The sequence below is a fragment of the Oryctolagus cuniculus genome, chromosome 3 (genome assembly GCF_964237555.1).
Source record: "Oryctolagus cuniculus chromosome 3, mOryCun1.1, whole genome shotgun sequence".
Lineage (NCBI taxonomy): Eukaryota > Metazoa > Chordata > Mammalia > Lagomorpha > Leporidae > Oryctolagus > Oryctolagus cuniculus.
The window spans coordinates 89573099-89584128 of record NC_091434.1 but is presented as its reverse complement, the minus strand read 5'-3'; positions in this window follow the sequence as shown (position 1 = coordinate 89584128).

Sequence of the window (11030 nt, the reverse complement as noted above, 5' to 3'; positions counted from 1 at the left end):
CAATAAAATATATAAAATAAATACATAAAAATAAATACATAATAAAATACTAAAAAATACATAAAATCTTTTAAAAAAGTAATGCATACAATAAGGATTACAGAAAATATTGTGAAGAACCATATTCACATCCAGAAGTAAAATATCATAATCAGGAAATACCATGAAGAAGGACATGTCTTAAATGGTTTTAACTCCACTTGGATCTTTTCAAAGTCATGAGGAAATGAAGAAAATTGGAGAGTAGAGGCAGAAGCAACAATATAACACTCCAGTTTCCAGTTCATGATAGTCCATTATCTTGCCATGGAGATGAGAGAGGCAATTTCAGTTTGCATGTTGGTTTAAGTATAATTAAAACATATGGGTTAACTCCTGAACTTAGACAAATGTCAAATGAAGAGGGGTATTATGTCTGTCACCAATTAGAGTTCTGCTTGGGTTTCTCTGTTGAAAGAGAAACATGGGTTCTGGCATTGTGGCAGAGTGGGTAAAGCCACTGCCTGCTATGCTGGCAACCCATATGGGCACCAGTGCAAGACCTGGATGCTCCACTTCTGATCTACTGCCATTTTAATGTGCTTGGAACAAGCAATGCAAGTGTTTGGGCTCCTGCCACCCATGTGGGAGACCCAGATAAAGCTCCTGGCTCCCTGCTTCAGCCTGCCCTACCACAGCCTATTGTAGCCATCTGAGGAGTAAACCAGCAGATGGAAGATCTCTCTTTTTCTCTAACTCTGACTTTCAAAATAAATAAATATCTTCTTTAAAAAAGAAAAAGAGAAACATTGTGCCTGTGCAAAAACTGCCATTACAAAGAAGTATTAGCTAAGAATAGGTCTCTGCTGAGAAAGGCTTTAACTTGTATTCTTCATGCACACACACATATATAAAATTCTAACACATTACCCTAATCACTGTAACAAACGTAAAATATTTTGGTTTAGACAAGCAGGTGGGCTTTGTTAAAATGAAGATGTAAACACAAGCTCAAAGTAATTAATATGGCGCAGTTCTTTCCTTTTAGGATATTGGCTTCAGTTCTAACTTCAGCCAAACATGTAGTTCACATACATGAACGGTTTAATATAATCACCATGGATAAGCCTATTTCCAGGAACACTGTGAGTTATTCTTTGACTACGAGAGGGATAAAGCCCATTTTAATGGTCTCAGGCCATGGGAACAGAATTCATGAAAAATCAGCCTTTGGTTCTAGCCAGAGGTTTTAATTATCCCAGAATGGTTTAGGAGAGTTCTTCCACCCTTCATCCTACATTCAGGCAAGCAGCTATAAGGTATCTGATAATTGCATACATTTCCTTATAGGATTTCATTCAACCAAAGATAGAAGTAGGTTTTCCCATTCCAGTGCTATTAATGACAAGCCTTCTATTTAATACCTTCCACCCACAACTCTCACCCATGGCTGCAGTCCCATAACCACAGGCTGCGTCTGGAGCTCCGTCCATTTTACAAACAAGAACTCTTGAAACATGACAGTGAATGAGAGAGAGAGAGAGAGAGAGAGAGAGGGAGGGAGGCTGGGCCAGGGCAGGTGGCAGGGAGGCCAGGCTAGAGCCCCTTGGCCAATCCTTCAGTGCCAAGAAGGGGAAACCATAGGGAAGCACCTGTATAGCAGACACTCTGTTAGTTGCCTATCATACATCCAATACATATAACAGGGATTGTGATAGCCTTAGCCAGGAAGCATATTTATATGCAGAAACAAAATCCAAATCAGAAAATAGAGAAAATTTCCCCTATTAGAGTGCTTGGGGTCAAGGTCCCCTTCACTTCCATTCCAGCTTCTTCTTGCTAATGCATCTGGGAGGTGGCAGATGATGGCCCAAGTACTTGAGTTCCTACCAGCCACGTGGGAGATCTGGATGGCGTTGCTGACTCCTGGCTTTGGCCTAGCCCAGCCCTGGCTCTTACAGGTATTTGGGGAGTGAACCAGAAGATAAAGATGCCCATCTTACCACTTTCTCTCTTTCTCTCTCTCTCTCTCGCCCTCCCCATCACTTTGGCTTTCAAGTAAAAGAAATTTAAAAAGTGTTTTAAAAGGCTGTAATTTAAAAAATATTTATTTTATTTGAAAGGTGCAGAGAGAGAGAGAGTGAAAGAGATAATCAATTTGCTGATTCACTCCATAATGGCTGCAGTGGCCTGGGCTGGGCCAGGATAAAACCAGGAGCCAGGAACTTCACTTGGGTCTCCCATGTGGGTTCAGAGGCCCAGGGTCTTAGGCTATCTTCTGTGGCTTTCCCAAGAGCATTAGCAGGATGCTGGACTGGAAGTTGAACTGGACTAGAACCAGCACACATATGGGATGCCGGAATCCCAAGTCGGGGGTTTAACCCTGCTAAGTCACAACACCAGCCCACAAAAGGGTGTAATAGGTTAGGGCATCAGTGCTCCCAGGCTCAGGCAAAGTGATTGGTCTACATAAATCATGAAAGTCCTATTTTTCCTTCATCTGCTGAAAAAAAAGGACTATAGCAGTTTTGGTTTTACAGCAAAATTGAGCAGAAAGTACAGAGTTTCCATATATCTCCTGCCTCTACCACACACGACCTCTGTCACAATCACAAACTGCCCTGAGCCTCCAGTGACACATCATTATCACTCAAAAATTCACAGCTTACATCAAGGTTTACTCTTGGTGTCCTGTATTCTATGGGTTCGGCAAGTGTACATGAAATGTATGCACCACAGGGAGTAACGCGCACAATAGTTTCACTGCCCCTAAAAGTCCTTTGTGCTCTGCTCATGCTTCTCCCCAAACCCTGCCAGTCACTAATCTTACCATTTCCATAGTCTTTCCTTTTGCCGAATGTCAGTGTTGGAAACATATAGCTTATCATCTTCTTAGATTCGATTCTTATGCATTTAACCTTCCCCCATGCCTTTTCATGGCTTGATAGTCCACTTATTTTTAGCCCTGAGTAATATTCCACTGTCTGGATGTTCCACAGTTTATTCGTTTCCCTACTACAGGACATCTTAGCCCCTTCCTAGTTTCAGCAATAATGAATAAAACTGTTATAAGCATTTGTATGCAATGGTTTGTGTTGACAGTCAGTTTCATTTCATCTGGGTAAATATCAAGAAGTATGTTGGATTGTATTGTTCAGTTTTGTGAGAAACTGTCAGACTCCCAAGTAGCTGTATCATTTTGCATCTAATTAGCAATAAAGGAGAGCCACTATTGTTCTACATCCTTGCCAGAATTTGGTATTGTCAGTGTTTTGAATTTTGTCAATTTTAATAAGGTATGTTGTAGGGGCCAGCGCCGTGGCTCACTTGGTTAATCCTCTGCCTGCGGCACCAGCATCCCATATGGGCGCCGGGTTCTGTCCTGGTTGCTCCTCTTCCAGTCCAGCTCTCTGCTGTGGCCCGGGAGGGCAGTGAAGGATGGCCCAAGTGCTTGGGCCCTGCACCCACATGGGAGACCAGGAGGAAGCACCTGGCTTCTGGCTTCAGATTGGCACAGCGCCGTGGTGGCCATTTGAGGGGTGAAGCAATGGAAAAGGAAGACCTTTCTCTCTGTCTCTCTCTCTCAATGTCTAACTCTATCTGTCAAATTTAAAAAAAAAAAAGAGAGAGAGAGAATACACAGGATAAATAAAACACATAATATTTTTAAAAAAGTGACTTTTAAAAAAATAAGGTATGTTGTAGTGTCTCACTGTTGTTTTTATTTGACATTCTCGAATGACATATGATATTGAGTATCTTTTTATATGTTTATTTGCTGTATCTATTTATCTATATATCAATAACAGTCAGGATTGCATTGAATCTATAGATCAAGCTGGATAGGACTGACATCTTGGGAATATTGAGTCTTCACATCCATGAACATGGAGCATTTCTCCATTGTTTATTCTCTGACTTCTTTCATCAGAGATTTGAGGTTTTCATCATATAGATGCAGATTTATACCTATTTACTTTTCTTTGGTGTGTGTGGTTCTAGTGTCAATGATACTAAATTTATTCTTTTAAAAAGGAGAGAGAGGAGAGAGAGAGAGAGAGAGAAAGAAAGAAACAGAGAAAGAGAGATGTGGTTCACTTCCTAAATGCCAGGCTGGGCCAGGCTCAAGTCAGGAGGCTGAAACTCAATGCAGCCTCCCACAAGGGTGGCAAGGACCCAAGTATCTGAGTCATCATTTGCTGCCTTCCAGGGTACACATTAGCAGGAAACTCCAGCCAGGCACTCCAAAATGGGAAGCGGGTGTCCTAAGAGATGTCTTTTTTTTTTTTTTTTTTTTTTTTGACAGGCAGAGTGGACAGTGAGAGAGACAGAGAGAAAGGTCTTCCTTTGCCGTTGGTTCACCCTCCAATGGCCGCCGCGGCCGGCGCGCTGCGGCCGGCGCACCGCGCTGATCTGATGGCAGAAGCCAGGAGCCAGGTGCTTTTCCTGGTCTCCCATGGGGTGCAGGGCCCAAGCACCTGGGCCATCCTCCACTGCACTCCCTAGCCACAGCAGAGGGCTGGCCTGGAAGAGGGGCAACCGGGACAGAATCCGGTGCCCCGACCGGGACTAGAACCCGGTGTGCCGGAGCCGCTAGGCGGAGGATTAGCCTAGTGAGCCGCGGCGCCGGCCCTAAGAGATGTCTTAACTATTGTACCAAATACTCACCCCAGACTTCACTTTGTTGATAAGGTAAGAGGAATACAAAGGACACTTCCCCTCCTTTTTAATTTGTTCTTGACTTGGATGTGATAGCTGGAGATACAGTAGCTATTTTGCCATTATGAGAGAAGGAAAAGCAATTAGTTGTGAAATCATTGCAGTAGCTCTTGCAAACATCTACCTCTGGACTGCTCATTATATGATAAAAATAAACCTCTTTTTATTTAAGCCTTTGCAGAGAGGTTTTATGTTATGTTCTGTGTGGTGAGATGTGTTTTCAACTGATAACTCATGTAAATTTGTGTTTTTTTTTTTTTTTTTTTTTGACAGGCAGAGTGGATAGTGAGAGAGAGACAGAGAGAAAAGTCTTCCTTTGCCGTTGGTTCACCCTCCAATGGCAGCCGTCTGAGGAGTAAACCAGCAGATGGAAGATCTCTCTTTTTCTCTAACTCTGACTTTCAAAATAAATAAATATCTTCTTTAAAAAAGAAAAAGAGAAACATTGTGCCTGTGCAAAAATTGCCATTACAAAGAAGTATTAGCTAAGAATAGGTCTCTGCTGAGAAAGGCTTTGACTTGTATTCTTCATCCACGGCTGGCGCGCTGCGGCCGGCACACCTTGCTGATCCGATGGCAGGAGCCAGGTGCTTCTCCTGGTCTCCCATGGGGTGCAGGGCCCAAGCACTTGGGCCATCCTCCACTGCCTTCCCGGGCCACAGCAGAGAGCTGGCCTGGAAGAGGGGCAACCGGGACAGAATCTGGAGCCCCGACCGGGACTAGAACCCGGTGTGCCAGCGCCGCTAGGTGGAGGATTAGCCTATTGAGCCACATTGCTGGCCTCATGTAAATTAGTAACAAGACATATAGAAGTCATCAACAAGAGCCTTTTATTGCTTTGGTTCTGCAAGGGGTATTCTGGTGCCTAAGCTGGGGCAAGACTGACCATGAAGGGGTAGTTAGCAGAGGGAGGAAGGGAGGGTTGCTTGGTGGAAGACAATAAACAGAACTTTAATTGCCAGGGAATTCCTGGGAGAAAGTAGTTCTAAACAGGCAGACTAACACTTGGCTAAGGGCAAGGAAGGCGGCATAAAATGATGAAGAAACACAGCATAACACAACATAGATGAGCCTAGGGACCAAAGAAATGGGAAATTCAGTCCTGGCTCTGCCACTTCTTATTTGAATGATTTGGTTATATGCTTCCACTACTATTAGCCCCAATTGTCTTCTCTAAAATGTGGAATGAAAAACTGCCTCAAGAGATCACTATAAAGATGAAAAGCAAAAACACACTTAAAACTCAAAAGTATATGACTTTTGTTCCATTTCCCTTTTCACATGTTCAGAACAAAGTAAGTTAGCAAAGAGATCAAGGCAACATCTGTCAGAAAGACAAAGACTGGAGAGAAGCTTAGGTGTTAATGAGTTATGCTGAAAGAAACTCTGTGAATAAGACATCTTTTAAAGTCAGCAACCCAAAATGTCTATCTGGAGTCACCTAGCCTTAAATAGGCTAAAGCTAGGGAGCAAAAAGAACATCCCAACCCGACTGAATAAAAAAATCAAAGTATTAATATCCCTAGGGAGCCAAAGAAAATAATTGTTTCCTTCTATGTGCTGCTTGTGATAACAACCTGCATGTTTGAATACAGCAAAGGTTGCTGAATTAACAGTATATTAGAATGCTACCACTTTTAGTTACCCTTACAATGATATTCACATAGCTTATACAATTTTGGTGTTTTTTTTCCTCAATTATTTTGGAGAAATCTTTTCCAGCTTCTACCCAGGAGGAGACTGAAACTGAATTAAATAACACTTTGAACATTTTGAACAAAGTCAATATTTCATCAACAAAAGTAAACCAGAATTACATTGTTAGAAAAAAGAAAAACCCAGAGAAGATTTAAACACTTTAACTCATGAGGGACCATGGATTACACTAAATGAAGCTGGTATCATGGGCATATTCAGTGAAAATTGCACATATTTCCATAGAGGGGGGAAGACTGCTCATGACTCCATTTCCTTCTAAAGATAGGTTTATTTATTCCTTCATCCAGCATTGATACTGAGAATCTTCCATGTGCCAAGCACAGAACTGGAAGTACCTAGGGTATTAAAAAATAAATGCACTGCAATTCTAGTATGTTTTCTTCCATGACAATGAATCCCAAACTCTGTAGGCATAAGAACCCAGGAAATTTTTTAAAAAATGCATCGGCCTGCGCCGCAGCTCAATAGGCTAAACCTCCGCCTGTGGCGCCAGCAACCCGGGTTCTAGTCCCAGTCGGGGCGCCGGATTCTGTCCCGGTTGCTCCTCTTCCAGTCCAGTTCTCTGCTGTGGCCCGAGAGGGCAGTAGAGGATGGCCCAAGTCCTTGGGCCCTGTACCCGCATGGGAGACCAGGAGGAAGCACCTGGCTCCTGGCTTTGGATCAGCCCGGTACGCCGGCCGCAGCGTCCATTGCAGGGTGAACCAACGGCAAAAGGAAGACCTTTCTCTCTCTCTCTCTCTCTCTCTCTCTGTCCACTCTGCCTTTCAAAAAAAAATGCATCTTTCTTGACATTACCATAGAAATTCTGATTCATGGAGATGTGGCTTAAACATCTTTATTTTCATAAAGCATTGCAGATGATTCAAGTGCATTTGAGTGTGAATCACTTTCATATGGCCAGAACCTATATCTAGTTCGAAAGCTAACATGTTTATTTATATGGCCTCTGAGTAAAATAAGCATGTTTAAAGGTAATGCAATCTAGGGTCTGATTTGCCTCTAGGAAGAGTAAGAAGTAACAGCAAGTTTAATCAAGAAAATCTTGTAGGATAGTCATTTGTGAGCTCCACATTCAGCAGGATTCTGGAGACTTGCCAAAGGTAGACAGGAGACTGTCACAGCTGGGAAGAGGAGTTATGTAAAGTGCAGTTAGTGCAATTCCTTGAATCCTGAAGAGTTTAGCTCTGATTCAACAGGAGCTTAAGAAAACTACTGGTGTGATTACAGTATGAGATAAGATTACTTATCCTAGAACCTCCCTCTGGGATGTTGTGCAATGAGAAGAAATTCAAAGCAAGAAGACGCAGCTATAGTCTAGACTACAGTAGGACAGCCTAAAACATATGAAAATGGGAAAGAAAAGTTCAGTGAACAATGGAAGAGACATATATGAGTCAGGAAGAATCCCAAGTTGTGAACCTTGGTAAATAAGGGGAGAGGATGCCATTTTCTATACTGGCGAAGTTATGAGGGAGCTGTTAGTGCCAGGACAAGTGGGGACAGCTCAAGGATAGGTTGAGAGCCTAGTAAGAAGGAAACCAAAGCAGAAGCAGGAAATCAGAATACGGTGGTCTGGAGAGCAGATGAACCTACTAGAACCATACTAGAATGGTATTATACTAGGTAGACAGAAGACCCAAGTAGTTTCATTGAGAACATAGAATGAGTCCATCACTCAGGGCAAAGCATTGACTGGGACTGAGCAGAAGACCACAAAAAACCAAGGGCAGTCAAAAATTGAAAGTTGGGGGCAAGCATTTGGCTCAGTTGACATGCCACTTGGGAAACCCACATCCCATATCAGAGTGCTTGGCTTTGAGTCCTGGCTTTGCTGTTAATGTGTACCTGGGAGGCAGCAGGTGACGGCTCACATACTTAGGTCTCTGTCTGTCACCCATGTAGGAGACTTGGATTGAGATCCTGGCTCCTAGCTTTCGCCTGGCACAGTCTTCAATGTTGTAGGCATTTGCCCAGTGAGCTTGCAGATGGAAGATCTCTCTCTTGGGCTTTCAAATAAATAAAAATCAAAAAGCAACAAAAACTGCCTTAGTAAAATAAATTGCATGTAAAAATAAAACTAGGAAAGAAAGCAATTCTGATTCTGATGGTAATTCTGCATTATCCAAAAATTCCTTCCATGCTTCCTGTGGAGAGAGAAGCAGTTCCAGGGAGTGGCTTGTGAGCCAAAGCAGGGAGCAGGGCAGAGCTGAAAACTGGAAGGCTGAAATGGAGCCCTGCAGCCCACATGTGGGGAACAGGAAAGAGGAAGGCATCTTGGGAAAGCAAAACTGGCTTCTCTGCTCTGTGTTAAACTCCTTCAGTGCTGTAATGGCCTTTTCACCGACTTAGCAACTAACAAGTAACCCGGGGCAGAAGTCACCGAAAAGAGAGAGAAATAGCCACTTCCTTTAAATAAAGGACACACTGGTGAATTCAGAGGCCCTGGGAACTACGGGTTCTCTTGACAGATTTCAACATTATGCATCAGTTTTCTCATCTGCAAAACAGGAACAAGACTAATACTCAACTCACCTCACAGTAGTGAGTATTAGATAGCCTATTCAAACAGCTTAGCTTCATGCATGGCCCATATTTAATGCTTGCAGTAAATTATTTATTATTAATCCTGGACTGCAGTTTTCTTTAGGACCTACCAGGGGGTAGAGAATGCCTGGACCATTTATAAAGTCCCCAAAATCATTTGGTTTGGCCCTGCGAGGGCAAATGAAGGCAAGACTTGAATTCAATAAATCTATAGTATGGGGCCACTGCCAGTAGTGCCAGCATCCCATATGGGTGCTGGTTCATGTTCTGGCTGCTCCTCTTCCAATCCAGCTCTCTGCTGTGGCTTGGGAACGCAGTAGAAGATGGCCCAAGTGCCTGGGCCCCTGCACCCGTGTGGGAGACCTGGAAGATCTTGGCTCCTGGCTTTGAATCGCACAGCTCCAGCCATTGCGGCCATCTGGGGAGTGAGTCAGCAGATGAAAGACCTCTCTCTGTCTCTACCTCCCCCTGTAACTCTTTCAAATAAATAAAAATTTTTTTAAAAATAAAATAAAAAGTTCTACTTAGTTGTCCATATAATATTGAGAGACTTCCCAATAAACAGTGCCAGAAGTCTTGCCACATCACGTCCTTTGACTGTAGGGCCCACTTTTGCAGCTTCTACCTTTTTAGTCTCCTACCTGGGGGTGCTTAACGGCTGACATTTACTGGGTTCTTCCCATGTGTTGTGTACACACTCAGTGATTTGTGTGAGTTACCACAATTATTTCGCATAAGAACCATTTGAAGTACTACTACTGCCCTTATTTTATAGCCAAGGAAACTGAACCTTACAGAGTTTTAAGGATTGTGTTCAACTTACCAACTGTCATGTTCTTGCATAAACAGGGTTTCCAGGTAAATCTTTCTCTGCATCTCATAACTCTGCTTCATCTTATGTCAGGTTTTTTCTCTCTGCTTACCAGTGACCACTGCCATCAACCACATTTAAATTTTATTTTTACTTCTAAAATTTTTATTTATTATAAAAATACACACACACACACACACACACACAAGAGAGAGAGAGGGAGAGAGAGAGAGAAAGAGTGAAGGTGCTGCCACCCACAGGTTCACTGCCCAAAGGCTGGGCTGGGCCAGAGCCAGGACCCAGGACCCAGGAGCTCATTCCAGATCTTCCACATGAGAGAAAGGAACCCAATTACTTGAGCCATCACTGCTGCCTCCCAGGGCCTGCATTCGCAGGAAGCTGGAATCAGTAGCCAGAGCCAGGTATCAAACCTAGGTGCTCTGATATATACTGCATGTGTCTTATTTGGCATCTTAACTGCTAGGTTAAATGGCTGCCCCCACATTTGCACTTTACGGCATACATCTTCAGCCACGTGAGAGACTATAAACTGATACTTACAGTCCAAAGTCCAAAAATCAGAGAAGGGGGGCAAAGATCATTGCCGAGCTTGAGTTAGAAGCTTCCCCCCCACAACAGGTCAACTGGCAGAAATATGGCAGTTCTTGGGTGAATAGTAGGAAGGAAGGGAAGGAGGGACAGTTTCGGGGGGCAGGGCCCACTTTCAAAAAGAAGAGGTGCTGGACAAATTAAAAAGTAGGTGCCCACTGCATTAACACATTGGTGAGTGCCACGCATTCTTTACTAACCCACTGCATTTTTAACATTTTGAACTTCCACTTGTAACTATTATCAGTGCAATAGAGATTTAAGGGGAAAAATATATCTGTTTTGCTTTTGGGATTTGCTTTCTTGTGGATTTCAATTCAATTATTGAAAATGATTTAAGAATCTCTAAAACCCCCTACTCTCTAAAATCAACAGAACAAAGTGTCCAGACAATGAGAATCGGAGTTGAGACCGGCCTGTCTGGCCCCTGTGGTCAGCACTTCTCTAATGCAGACGGATACGGTTAGTGGAGTTTGGCTTTCTGGAGAGACGATGAGCTCTGCAGGTGTTTGTGACTAGTGATTACAGCAGAGGTGAAGGGCTTGATCCTTTCAGGGAGAGCTCTTAGTTCTACTAATGAGCTGCACAGCCCTCTCCCCCTTCCTTCCACACATGAACTTCTCTTTGATCTTAATTGTGCATGGAAAAT